The 14,920-nt window shown below is 47.6% G+C and overlaps 1 pseudogene; it reads left to right on the forward strand.

Annotated features, from left to right (window-relative positions):
- The first annotated feature begins 13,662 nt into the window (after nt 1-13,662).
- Nucleotides 13,663-14,470, forward strand: LOC132241632 (craniofacial development protein 1-like; annotated as a pseudogene).
- Nucleotides 14,471-14,920: the final 450 nt, after the last annotated feature.

Below are 14,920 nucleotides of genomic sequence, written 5' to 3' on the forward strand. Positions count from 1 at the left end.
CTGTGTGTGACAGGGGGCAGTGCCCCAACTCCCCTATTGGCCCTACTCTGTGAGTGACAGGGGGGAGCTCCTCAACCCCCTGATAGGCCCTGCTCTGTGCATGACAGGGTACGGAGCCCCAACCCCCCTAATGGGCCCTGCTCTGTGCATGACAGGGTACGGAGCCCCAACCCCCTGATTGGCCCTGCTCTGCATGTGACAGGGGGCAGCACCCCAAACCCCTGATGGGCCCTGCTCTGCACGTGACAGGGGGCAGCGCCCCAACCCCCTGATTGGCCCTGCTCTGTGCATGACAGGGGGTGGTGCCCCAACCCCCCAGTCGGCCCTAACCTGAGCGTGACTGAGGGTGGCATCACAACCTCCCGATCTGCCCTGCTCTGTGCATGACATAGGGTGGTGCCCCAACTCCCCAATCGGCCCTGCTCTGAGCCCGACCAGGGGCTGCACCTAGGGATTGGGCCTGCCCTCTGCCACCCGGGAGCAGGCCTAAGCCAGCAGGTCGTTATCTCCCAAGGGGTCCCAGACTGCGAGAGGGCACAGGCCGGGCTGAGGGACCCCCCCTTCCCCACCGAGTGCACAAATTTTGTGCACCGGGCCTCTAGTCCTATCTAATAAAAGCCTAATACGCAAATTGTCCCTTGGGGCAGTCGTTGGACCGGGAGTTCTACCGGGAGACCAAGAGTTCAACTGCTCACTATGACATGCACTGACCACCAGGGGACAGTGTGGAACATGGTGGCATTGGTGACATGCTGTGACCTCTTGCCAGCTACCTGGGGGCAGGGGTGTTGGGGATGGAGGTGTGGCGAGAATGTGGGGTGTCTGCTGAGCTCACTCTCACTCCCCCTGCTACACTCCCCCAGGACGCCAGGGCTCGTGCACCGGGGAAGCCCCTGTGCTCAGGTCTGGGCACCCACTAGGAGCCAACCTGCACCCGCGGGGCCTTTTCTGGGTGAGCTGGGCCCCAGCCACTGGGACCACAGGGGCCAATCAGGCTCCCCGTGGGTTCGTGCAGGAGCCGATCTACAAGGCTGGCCAGCAGAGAGCGTGCTGCCTGCCTGGCACCAATGGGCACCCCAGGGGCCCATGCTGCACCCCAGCCTGTGGCATCCAGCTTCACTCACTGGATCTCTGAGTGGGGACTCAGGCACCATGACTCAGGCAGAAGGGGGCACATGGGAACCCGGGGGCTCCAGAGGTCAGCTAGGACCTGCCTTTCCATGCCAGATGCTCGCACTTCAATTGCCAGCCAGGCCTAGGGACCGGCATCCATGCATGAATTTTGTGCACTGGCCTCTAGTTTTGTTGGAAAAAGATGCTCTAGTACTTACTACTGACAGCTGTCTCAATCCGCTGAATTTCTAACTGGAGGAGGGGCACGGGGTCCGATTGAACACCATTGCATGGATCTCATAGACTTCCAAACCAGAGCCAGACCCCACCTCAGGGAAACCTTTCTCTGCAGGGCTTAAGCTCCTTGCAGATGGTTCCTCCCCAGTGCTTCAGGGGAAAAGGCACAATGGATACTCTGTTGTCGGTGCGGAGTGATCCACACTTGTGGAATCCGGGAGACTGCCCATTGGGTGGTCTGCCCAGACATGTGAATTGTGTGCCCTCAACCAGGCTTTAACATTTTTAAAGGGAAAGGACAGAACCATCTACACAGACTCAAAATGCGCCTTTGGAGTAGTGCACACTTTTGGAAAAATCTGGACTGAGAGGGGCCTTATGAATAGCAAAGGCTGGAATACTATGCTGCGGTAAAAAAAAAGGAACTCTTGCCTTTTGCAACAGCATGGATGGAACTGGAGAGCATTATGCTAAGTGAAATAAGCCAGTCACAGAAAGATAAATACCACATGATCTCACTCATTTGTGGATTATAGAGAACAACATAGACTGATGAAAAGGGACAGACCCAAAGACTGAGAAACAGCGATCAGGCTATCAATCCCCAGAAGGAAAGTAGGGGAGGGCGGGGGTAAGGGGAAGAGATCAACAGAAGGACTTGTATACATGTATATAAGCCAAACCAATGGACATGGACAACGGGGGGATGGGAGCATGAGTTTGTGTGTGTGGGGGGAGGTTGGGGGTTAATGGGGGGGATGAGGACACATTTGTAATACCTTAACTAAAAAAAAAAAAAAAAAAAAGAATAGCAAAGGCTGAGACCTGGTACACAAGGAGTTAACCTCCCAGGTATGAGAGCCGAATGTTCCCTGAAGAAATGGCAGTAGTACCTGTGCCTGGGCATCTATGTCTATGTTTCCATAGAAGCCCAAGGAAACAGGTTAGCGGAGGAGGCTGCTAAGGAAGCAGTCCTCCAGCCTGAAGCCCCGATTTTCCATCTCACTCCTGTCCTTTCCCCGCTTGCTACCCCGGTTTTCACCCCACAGGAGGAACAGTAGCTAGCAAGATAGGAGCCTCCAAAGCTCCTGAAGGGAAGTGGCTCTTACGGGATGGGAGGGAAATGCTTTCTAAGCCCATTATGAGGGAATTACTAATCCAACTGCATAAAGGAAGCCCCGTGTGATGCTGTTCTAAGAGCTACAGGTGTGTAGGTATATAGACTGTCGCAAAGTAAGTAGCGAGAGCTGTAGTGCCTGCAGGAAAGTGAGCAAGCAGGCACTGAGGAAACAACCATCAGGAGGGAGGAACCCAGGCTTCAGATTATTCCAGGGCCTCCAGGTGGATTACACTGAGATGCCTAAGGTAGGTCGCCTCAATACCTCCCGGTAATAGTAGATCATTTGACTGATTGGGTTGAAGCCATTCCACTACCAAGTGCTACAGCCAGTAACGTAACTAAGGCACTCTTAGAAAATGTAATTCCTCGCTTTGGATTGGTTGAGAACATAGATTCAGATAATGGGAGCCATTTCACAGCCACCATTATTAAGGAACTAATGAGAATCTTGGGAATAAAATGGGAATATCACACACCCTGGCACCCACCCACCTCAGGCAAACTCTGAAAAGACACATCACCAAATGAATCCTAGAAACTAAGCTTCCCTGGACAAAACGTTCTGCGATCACTCTTCTCAGAGTTAGAACAGCCCCCCGTGAAGACATGGGGATATCCCCTTAGGAGATGCTTGTATGGATTACCTAATTGAGGTCAAAATTCTGGCCTGCCAACCATGGAAACCAAGGATCAATTTCTTAAAAACTACATATTGGGCCTCCCCTCTACTCTACTCTCCCTCAGGTTACAGGGACTACTGGCCCAGACTCCACCTCTTGAATTCCCCAAACATCCTTACCTACCAGGTGGTGGCGCCCTGATCGGGATCTGGAAGGAGGACACACTGGAGCCAGCCTGGGAAGGACCTCATCAGGTGCTCTTCACAACTGAGGCCACCGTTCGCTGCAGAGAAAGGTTGGACCCACTACACTCGGATTAAGGGAACTCGGTCCTCGCATCAGGAGAAGCAATGGGCTGTCACCCAACACCCAGGTTCCCTCAGACATACCATCCATGTGGTAGTCCTGCCAGCCAAAGACAACTTTCCACCGAACATAAGTACCTTTGCCGAGAGAGAGAGAGAGAGAGAGAGAGAAACCCCCCCTTGCCCTTCCTGGAGTATGGTCTGGTGGACTACTCAGCACAATGGCTGGACAGCTCCAGCACACAAATATGGTCGGTGGGGAGCCTCTCGGTGGCGCCCTGGCAGGCATCACAAAGGAATCTAATATCTCTAGTACAGGGGACTCCACCTCACGACTGTCAGAACTTACAGTGTAATCCGCTTCTATTAACCCTTAAACCAGGAAGTAAATTAACCTTTCCACAGTGGTTCGGCCTTGGTGCAGTCATACCAGGCGGAGACCCCGTAGAAACGTTAGGCATCCAATTGGTTACCCAGCCAGTGCCCTTTCTGAGTCCTAGCTCCCCCAGTCAGAGTCCTAACTCAGTTGAACTGGTAAGTCACAACCAATTCCTCCACTCCAGTAATGACCCTACCAACGTGACCATAGCAGAGGTTAAAGACCTGCACCAAACTATAAAGATTGAGGCTGGATATGGGGAGGCAAATGCCTGGCTGGAATGGGTTAAATACTCTGTCCGTGATCTAAACCAAAGCTAGAACTAACTGGCTCTTCTCAGAATTACTGTTAGGCTTGCGCGGCAGGGCGGCCGGAAGCTCCAGTCGCACGGGTTCCACTTGGATGGGCCTGGGACGCTGTGGGCGCGGGACGCATGGCAGCCCTCTTTCAGGACAACGGGGCCTGGGGCTTATCACTGCTGTGCCTGTAGGGCGGCGGTTCTCAGCCTGTGGGTCGCGACCCCTTTGGGCGTCAAATGACCCTTTCACAGGGTTCGCCTAAGACCATTGGAAAACCCATATATAATTACATATTGTTTTGGTGATTAATCACTATGCTTTAATTATGTTCAACTTGTAACAGTGAAAATACATCCTGCATATCAGATATTTACATTATGATTCATAACAGTAGCAAAATTACAGTTATGAAGTAGCAATGAAAATAATTTTATGGTTGGGGGTCACCACAACATGAGGAACTGTATTAAAGGGCATTAGGAAGGTTGAGAACCACTGCTGTAGGGCCTTATCACTGCTGTTCCCAACTGCAGAAGGTCCCAGACAAGGGCCTCCGAAACGGTCAAGCCCCCAGCCCAGAATATTAACTACACCGCTGCCTCTCCAGGTCAGGGCAGCAGTCAGTATTTCTGGGCAACGTGGCCGAGTGCAGTGAAGGCCGATCCTCCGAGGAGCTAAGTGATCAGTCCACACTGACTGTGGCTGGAGCAGATGTCTGGTGGCATTGCGGAGGGCCGTTGCCTGAGGCTTTACCAGCCGCTTGGAGTGGAACGTGCACCCCAGTTCACTTGGCCATCCCTTTCACCTGGCATTTCAACACCCTCATCCTTCCCCTAAGGCAGTGATGGCGAACCTATGACACGCGTGTCAGAAGTGACACACGAACTCATTTATTTGGTTGATTTTTCTTCGTTAAATGGCATTTAAATATATAAAATAAATATCAAAAATATAAGTCTTTGTTTTATTATGGTTGCAAAGATCAAAAAATTTCTATACGTGACACGGCACCAGTTAAGTTAGGGTTTTTCAAAATGCCGACATGCCGAGCTCAAAAGGTTCGCCATCACTGCCCTCAGGGGCCGTACATAGAGTCAGGAGAGACATCCTACCGCCCGGGGGGTTCATTTGAGCCACATATATACACTGATTCCACTGGGGTCCCCCAGGGAGGCCCTGATGAGTTTAAAGCTAGGAATCAAATAGCAGGATTTGAGTCCATATATTTCTGGTGGTCAACCATTAACAAAAATGTAGATTGGATAAACTATATTTATTACAATCAGCAGAGGTTTGTCTTTACACCAGGGATGCTGTCAAGGGAATAGCTGAGCAGTTAGATGCACCAGCAGAATGGCCTGGGAGAGCCGGCTAGCTTGCGGGGGGGGGGGGTGTAATGATAGGAGGCCAAGCTGTACACTTATCCCTAACCACACAGCTCCGGAGGCACCATCACTAAGGCCTTATAGGGATTGGCAACTCTGGCTAATGAGTGAGCTGAGAAGTCTGGAATTGAGGATCCTTTCTCCGATCTACTAGAGCAATGGTTTGGGAAGTGGAAGGGAGTGATGACACCTACATTCACATCCTGAATAATCGTGTTAGGTGTTATGACAGTACTAGGATGCTGCATTACTCCATGTATGAGAGGCCTTATCCAAAGGTTAATTGAGACTGCAGTAACCAAACTAATCCCAGTAGCATATCAGCAGAATAATCTCCTTCTCCTAGATACTACAGAACGTGAAAGTCAAAGACTGCTAGCAGAATTTGAAGAGTCAAATAAAAAAAGGGGGGAGTTGTGAGAGTGAACCAGCGATCTTTTCTGTCAAAGAAAGGAGCTCGCCGCCATCGTAGATCCCGCCATTTTGCTATGACCTTCAGGCTCTCAGGGGGCCTCCACCTTAGGCTCCATCTTACCCCTCCCTTCTTCTGAATTAGCCAATCATGCAATAATGGGAACCAGGGCTCTGAGCCCTGACCAATCAAGTCAGAGTTCAGAGTGAGGGGCAGGGCAGACCCAAGTCAGGAAATAAAACCCGAACGGACTTCCCATTGGGTGTGCTTTTGCCCATGATTTCCAGCTGGCGGGAGCACCCTTCTGCGCAGAAGGACAGTTGCCTTGCCGATCCAGTTCCGAGCGTTTGTCTCATTCCTGTGACATTGTTGAGGGCATTTCTAACAATAGTACTCAGCCAATGAGGAACTGGGGAGGCACCTGCCCACCAGGGAATACAGTGCTGGTGGTAACCTCTTTGGGCATGCCTGCCCACCAGACACCCAGTCTCGCAAGACCAATAGTAAATGCCTCGCTTTTGCTGTACTTAGTGTCTCCATGCCCATTTTTAAAAAATATTTTTTATTGATTTCAGAGAGTAAGGGAGAGGGAGCGAGAGATAGAAACATCAATGATAAGAGAAAATCATTGGTTGGCTGCCTCCTGCACACTCCCTACTGGGGTTGAGCCCGCAACCCAGGCATGTGCCCTTGGTCAGGACCCTTCAGTCCACAGGTCGATGCTCTATCCACTGAGCCAAACCAGCTAGGGCTCCATGCCCATTTTAAAAAAAATTTTAGACTGAGGAGTGTGTTTCTCACCAGCTGATCAATGATTCTCTCTCATCATTGGTGTTTCTATCTCTTTCTTCCTCTCCCTTCCTCTGTATATCTACTAGAGGCCTGTTGCATGGATTCGTGCACTGGTGGGGGGGTGTGGCCTGCAGGGATCGGCCTGCTGTGAGAGCAGCCACTTATCCTGGTCAGCCGAGTGGCTGTGGACCCACCCTCTAAGTGGCTGCTTCTACTGTGGGAGTGCACTGACCACCAGGGTGCAGCTCCTACATTGAGCGTCCGCCCCTGATGGTCAGTGCGCATCATAGCAACTGGTTGACTGGGCATTCTGGTCGTTCTGCCGTTTGGTTGCTGGGCTTTTATATATATAGGTATATATAAAAGCTAAGTGACCGGCTGACTGTTCAACGGTTCAACTGTTCGACAATAGCTATAATGCACACTGACCACCAGGGGGCAGACACTCAATGCAGGAGCAGAAACCAGAGGCATGGAAACATGGAACAGACTGATGAATCTCAAAGGAAAGGGAAGAGAGAGGAGGGCGGGAAGAGATTAACCAAAGATCTTATATGAATTCTAGAGACCTGGTGCATGGATTCGTGCATTAGTGGGGACCCTCGGCCTGGCCTGCGCCCTCTCACAATCTGGGACCCCTTGGGGGATGTCAGAGAGCCGGTTTTGGCTCGAGCCTCGCAGCCCAGGCCGAGGGACCCCACTGGTGCATGAATCCATGCACTAGGCCTCTAGTGTGTGTATATATATATATATATATATATATATATATATATATATATATATAAAATAGCTATTCTTTATTAAGGCATGCAATGAGTTAGGCCCTTTGCTAAGGATTTTACATATATTTCTCATTCATTATTCTTATAATCACCCGAGAGGCAGATGTATCAGCCTGATTTCACAGATGAGAAAACAGGGTTGGAGAGGTTAAATAGCATAGGAATTCAAGCCCAAATCTTATTATTCCAAAGTTAGATCTCAACATGGAATAGTTCTCATTCTTCCCATACTTCCAACAGAGACTAACATTTACATAAACATTACCTGATCCTTTGAACCTGTATACCTTTAGTGACGGAAAGTGTGAGGAGTGAAGATACCTGAAGCTCCTATTTTTGCTGGCTGGGAGAACAGAGGCAGGCATCTGCAAACAGGGAAGGTTTGACCCTCGGGCCACTGACTGGGAAGCTAACCCAATACTTCCTACCATTGTCATCATTGCACTGTTTCCTGCAAAGTAACCACACAGTAAGTATTGAGCATCTCAGTGACAATCAACTAAAAATCATTCTCATCATTCAGTGTCAGCTTAAATGTTAGCTGAAAGTAAAAATATGAACCAATTCTGCTATGTGGAATGGAGAATGGTAAGATATGATACTTGCCTTCGAAGAGTTTCTAATCAAATAGAAGACATATAACCAAAAGCAAACAAATGAATAAGCAACAACAAAAAATAATAAAAGCAAACCAGCCAGGGTGTACTTGGGTACTAAATTGTGTGGCACAGTCTATAAAAGTGAACTTGAGCCCTAGCTGGTTTAGCTCAGTGTATAGAGTATCAGCCTGCAGACCAAAGGGTCCCGAGTTCAATTCACATACCTTGCTGCAGGCTCCTCCTGGCCCGGGCTCATGCAGGCAGCAACCAAACGATGTGCTTCTCTCACATTGATGTTTCTCTCTGTCTTTCCCTCTCTCTTCCACTCTCTCTAAAATCAATGGAAACATATCCTCGGGTGAGGGTTTAAAAAAAAAAAAAGACCTTGGGAGACATGACATCTGGAGTCATCTGGGGCAAGGGAAAGTAACATTTATTGAACTTTTTAAAAAAAAACCTCACACTCTTACTATGTGTTAGATATTATGCTAGGCTCTTCAGATACATACATGATCTCACTTTATTTTTATTTTATTTTTACATGATCTCACTTTAGTGTATCATCCAATGCCATTTGACAAAAACCTTCTGCTATGTTTTATACAAAATACCTTATTAGGTGTTATTGGTGAAAGAAATATGAACGTGACTTTGTTCCTGTCCTCAGTGAGCTTAGAAAGAAGACATGTGTACGAATGGCTATGATCCAGGGCTATCCACACAGGGATCAGAGAATTTATTGTCCAAAGTGGGAAACTTTAGAGAATAAATAGAAGCACTGTTACTGTGGAAAAACCGGGCATAACCCCAGACTCTTCGGAACCAGCCAGGTTGTAGCATCTTAGCAGTGAAAGAGCTGGAAGGTGGGGCGCACGGAGGAGCCGTTGGGGCATGTTAACAAATCCAGTGTTAGAAGTGGATTTGAGCCGGGCTTGCTGTTGGGAGAGTAGAGGTGATAAATGTGTGAACAAGATAATTAGGTGGCTTCATGGGTGCAGAGCGAGTGGGGAAGGGCCTACTTTAAAAACGTGGTCAGCCCGGGCCGGTTTGGCTCAGTGGATAGAGCGTCAGCCTGGGGACTGAAGGGTCCCAGGTTCGATTCCGGTCAAGAGCACCGGGCTTGATCCTCAGCTGGGTGCATGCGGGAGGCAGCTGACCAATGATTCTCATCATTGATGTTTCTATCTCTCTCCCCCCTCTCCCTTCCTCTCTGAAATCAATAAGATATATAAAAATAAAAGCGTGGTCAGTGGGAAGGCATCCCAGGGGAGCTAACATTTAAGCTGAAACTGAATGATGAGAAGGATCAGATTCAAAGACAAAAATAAAATCGTGTCCTGTGTGGGCCACTCAGTTGGTCAGAGCGTCGTCCCCACGGGCCAAGGTTGCAGGTCTGATCCCTGGTCAGGGCACATACAAGAACCAACCAGTGAATGCATAGGTAAGTGGAGCAATAAATTGATGTTTCTCTCTCCCTCCTCCCCTCCATACTCCCTCCTCCCCTCCCTCTCTCTCTAAAATCAATAAATATTTTTTTAAAATTTTAAATCACAAGAACAGTCTTATCTCAGCAATGATCGGAGGCCAGCAGGCCCAGCCTCCTACTCCCGGGTTTTGGCGTGAGGGAGTTCCCGGGGCTGCCGCTTCTCCTGAAGAGAGATGAGAGGACTTTCACTTTATTCTGTTGGTAATGTGGACGAAAGGGGCCACGTGCTGACCTGACCAGCCAGGGGAGGCCGCATGGCGGTCTTGCAAACTCAGACCTACAGTCACCACAAGGACGGTCTGAAATTAAACTTTAACTAAAAGCAGTGATGGGGGGTAGTCACCTCCTAGGCAGGTATCTTTCCCGACAAGGTCAACCTTTCCCTTCACTGAGCCTATTGCCTTTTTGCATCTTCTAAGATGACATACCTATGAGATGTCAGGGAAACTTGTAACCCCTCCCCCCACCCCCACCCCCACCCCTGGGGCACAACCAAATGCGCCTGAGAGCCAGGCCAGAGACCATAAATTCCTCCATTGTCATTGCTGATGTTAACTGCCCTGCACCCACCTAAGTAAAGGGAGCATGTGTCTATCATCTTACTTTTATCCAATCCCAAAGGTCCCCCCCTTGCTTTCTCCCGCCTCCCTAATCTATCACCAGTGAATTTCATGAAACCCACCTACCTCTCCTCCTTTGGTTGCAATGCATAAAAATAAGTAAAAAACCGCCGTTCTCTGGAGCATGGTCCCAATCCATTGAGATTCTGCTTCCCAGCAATTGCCGGGCAGTTTGGCTCAAATAAACTCACAAAAATTCTTTCCAGGTTTGAATGTTTTTTCACATGAACATTACTCGGCGTAGTTGGCAGGATTCCAAAGAAGCTCACCCAGGACCATCCAGCGGACCGGACCTGGTGCCAGGATCCAGCAAAGGGCCCATGGAGCCCGCCGGTGCCCCGCCCATTGGGTGAACGTGGTGAGTTGTCTCCTGGATCCAGGACCTTCCCTTGCTTTGGTCGAGGGCCTGACTTTTTTGAGCTGTTTTAAAATCCTTGAGGTGGAACTAAGGCTAAGGGTTGACAGAACCCAGGCTAAGGCAGGAGTGGAGGAAAAAATGGGTGGCTGGGTTTGATTTTGGCTTTTCAATTGGAATTGCTTTCTGAGAGTCTGAGTAAAAAAAACCTGTGCCATATAAATGAGCTGAATTCATTCAGCCCCAAAGATAAAGGGGCACATCCTCCCCCCAGTCCGAGTCTGGGGTGTTCTTAGGTGACTAAGAATCTTTGTGGAGGTGTCAGAAGTGCAGGAGCCCCATAGGGAAGTCCCAACTCAACAGTAATTAAGTAACTGGCTTGTCCAGGGGGCCCCCATAAGGCTTGGTCTGCCCGGGCCCCGAATCTTTCCTGTGGTTTTAGATAGCGCGGAGAGAAACTGAGGCCACACTTGACCCACTACATAACATGTCCAGAAAATTTGCTCAGACTACAGATATCCATAAATAAATAAAAAATTAACTCGGGAAATTGTGCCTCTAAGGTCAGAAACTCCCAAACCCCAGGCCTCATTTCATACTCCCAATAGGAAGCCTTTACTTGCAAGTGCTTTACAGAAATGGCAAGTTTTAACTAGAAAATATCAACTTAGAAATGGCCAAAATGCAGTTTTCTTTGGGTACCTACATTAATATTTTGCATGCAGAAATTAGAAAATGCTGGCTCTGAAATTAAACTGAACGACTATATGGGAAGCATATCTTGATTTGGAAATTAGAAGCTTCGGAGGAGAAGCAGAGAAAAAAAAATTCTTCCAAAAAAAGATAGAAATTAACAAGAAATTTTAGAGACTGTCTCGGAACTATTCTTTTTTTTTTTTTTTCTCGGAACTAGTCTGAAGCTAATAAATGACAACACCCCCATCTCCCCCTTCCTCTCTGAGCTTCCCTTTCTGGACTTGCCCTTTCCCCTCCTTCTTCCTTCCCCTTCCGGCTCCTCCACCCCCACTGACTTGAAGGAAAATGAAGAGGGATTCCAACAGCTCCCTTTGGGAAAAGCTGGTCCCAGCGAGAGAGGAACCAGCAACTGTTCCCGACTTTGCCCAGGACCCTGATGGATTCACAAAAACCTAACTGTCAGGACATGTGATCCTGGCTGTTCTGACCTGTCCTGGTTTCTAAGGGCAAGTGACAGAGTTACTCAGTAAGGTCTGCTGTGAAACTGTAGAGGAGTCTTTTGCTATAAAAAGCCAGGTCACCATAAGAAAGATGGTTTTAAAAAAAAACCTGAAGTGTGATTTACAAAGAGAAAACAGAAGCGAGCATAGGGCTGCTCCAGGACCAGGAGAGGGTATTTCCCCTTCTCCTTACTAACTCTTTAGGAGAAATTGAAATTATCATAAAGGGGAAGTTCCTAAGGGCCTTGTAGATACTGGGGCCACTTTATCTGTTACTAACCCTGCCCATGTCAGCTTCCCTCTGCCTCGGAGTAATGCTTCTGTACAGATGGGAGGGTGTCTAAGCAACCAACGGCTGTTTTAAAATCAGAGCCTGTCCCCTTTCGCTGAGGGCACGTTACGGGGCAACATATTTTACTGGTCAATTCGGTCCCAATTCACCTGATAGAGATTTTTTAAATCAGTAATGCCCACTATAAAGTGGACAATGGAGAGGTTTGGCCAGTTCCCGGCACCCTTAAGGGCAGTGCTACCCTGCAGCTGACCTTGCTTTCCCATTCCCAGGAATGTGAATGGAGAATGAGGCCTTCTGAGATCCATGTCTTTTCCATACATGCAAGCCCTTATGAGTCAGAAATGGCATCAGCTACATGCTACCTGTAAACTAGATCTCTAATTGCTACAGAGCCGCAGGGAAAACTACTCAGATAGAAAGAACCATTCAAAATGGGTGAGTTAGTCCTTTTGCCAACATTTGCCAATCCTTGAGGAAATGAAGTACTGTACTTGTTTTACTCTGCAGTCTCTGCAGGGCCAGAGGTGTGTGGCTAGAATATCAGAGCCCACTGAACCCTTTTACACCCCTTGAAACCTCCCCTGTTCCACTCAAAATGCTGCCATCGGCTTTCCAAAACCAACGCCCCGGGACCTCTCAGATGCAAATGCCTGGAACGCTGGTCGGGCCATTTTAAAATACAACCATTTGGAAGAGAGCCACCCAAACAAGTCACTGTTAGCTTATTCCAACCACTCCTTTCTAAATCAGTACATTTCAATTCGGTTATTGAATTTCTAGATATTTTGAAATAACATGAAATACTGAAACGTTGATTGCTAAGCAAGTCTTTAAAGTCGCCTGCTTTTGTCTTTTGCTGAAAGTCTGTCATATGAATTTAAGCTTTTGATAGAATGTCTGGTGCTTGAAGGTATGTTTCTTGAAAGTGAGAGTGTGTTTAAAATGTGGTCCTAAACGTCAATCTAAGGACTACTGGTCACTTACTTTATTTTATTTTGGTTATTATTGGCAATTGAGGCTTCTAAGAGTTAAAAGTTCAAATTAAGTTGGGAGAAATTACATGGTTGTGATAATAGAATGCATGAGGTATGGAAATTTATTTTCGAGGAAAAAATTCTTGTGTTTTCTCTGCAAAAAGTAGTAGTTCGAATTATGTTAAGGTCTTTATGTGTTTGGTCTTTATGTGTATGTGTTTGTGTCTTACATGAGGTAAATTTTCAGCCTCCGGATGGCATTACTAGGGTCTCTAGTATCTATTATAAAGGACCTCCCTTGGACAAACCTCTGCAAGAACACCTCTGTAATAATCCCCCTGGTAGAATTATATATAGATTTAATCTAAATGAGCATTTTAGATAAATATTGTCTAAGTATAGGAATAGATGAAATTAACTTCCCAGAAGAAAAATTAGAACTTCTGGATAATAGTAGATACTTGTGCCCCCTCAGATTCTTCCTTGTACTTTTGTTCCTAGTACGTAATTGTTATATCAGATGCAAAAGAAAACTTAAGACAAACCGCAAAAAAGACTCGGATCATGGTGGCTCAAAAATTAGAAATGATCCAGAATACTTTTAAACAAAGACATACAGGATGTGAGTGCCTCCCATTTACTTGCCTTTTATTTTGAATAATAATAATTCGATCTTGAATGCCATCTAAGGTTATGGTCTTGCCCCATCCCCTGTGGTCCACCCTGTTCAGCAAGACAAATGCTGTCACTGAGGCAGAGCAAACACAGAAAACCAAAGGGGGGAAGGCTCAGAGCATTCCTGCCAGGAGGAGAAGACAAGGTGGCCGCTCATTAGAAGAAGAGGAAGAGGAGGATGCCAGTGGGGAAACTGGAGGAAGCAGCAACGAGGAGGAAGACACAGCAAGAAGGCACCAGGCCCGAGGATGCAAGGAGAAAGGAGGATGAACTGTGGGCCAGCTTCCTCAACGATGTGGCACCAAAATCAAAAGTGCCCTTGAGTCTACAAGTTAAAAAAAAGAGAAGAGACTGAAGAGACTACTTCAAATGAACTGTTGGTCAAAGCAGAAGAGCTAGAGAAACCTAAAGAAAAAGTTAAAACCACCCAAGTGTTTGATTTTACTGGCGAAGAAGTCAGGTGACGAAGGAAGTGGATTATTACATCTAAATAGGCCAAATCCTTCTTCGAGCAAAATGAGAAAGAAAAACCACAGACTAACGCCCCTTCAATTCTGGCATCATCCCTGCTGGGTCAGGATTAAAAAGATCCAGTGGAATGAGTAGCCTGTTGGGGAAAGTTGGAGCCAAGAAGCAGAAGATGCGCCCTAGAGGAGCCCAAATTGGACTGGGAGAGCTTCAAGGAGGAAGAGGGTTTGGTGAAGAACTCGCCATTCACAATCGAGGAAAGGAAGGGTACACTGAACAGAAAGCTTTTCTAGACCAAGGCGATCACAGGCAGTGTGGAGTTGAGCGGGATCTCAGGCTGAGCAAAATGAAACCCTGATGGCGGGGGGGGGGGGGACACCGGTAGCAGCCGACTCCTGTTTGCAAGGTGAGCGTCCTGTGCGTCTGTGAAATGTCTCTAGCGTTTCTCCTCCACTGTTTCCCAGCAAGACCTTTTTTTCTACATTGAATTCCTGTCTTTATATCTTCATCTCACATGGTTTCATTCATTTTTACTTTTAAAAGTTTGTTCTTGCCCTAACCGGTTTGGCTCAGTGGATAGAGCGTTGGCCTGCGGACTCAAGGGTCCCAGGTTCGATTCCGGTCAAGGGCATGTACCTTGGTTGCAGACACATCTCCAGTGGGAGCTGTGCAGGAGGCAGCTGATCGATGTTTCTAACTCTCTATCCCTCTCCCTTCCTCTCTGTAAAAAAAATCAATAAAAAATAGATTAAAAAAAAAAGTTTGTTCTTAAATAAAAGTTGGTCCTATTAAAAAAAAAAGAACCATT

This window comes from Myotis daubentonii, chromosome 9, assembly GCF_963259705.1.
Source record: "Myotis daubentonii chromosome 9, mMyoDau2.1, whole genome shotgun sequence".
Classification (NCBI taxonomy): domain Eukaryota; kingdom Metazoa; phylum Chordata; class Mammalia; order Chiroptera; family Vespertilionidae; genus Myotis; species Myotis daubentonii.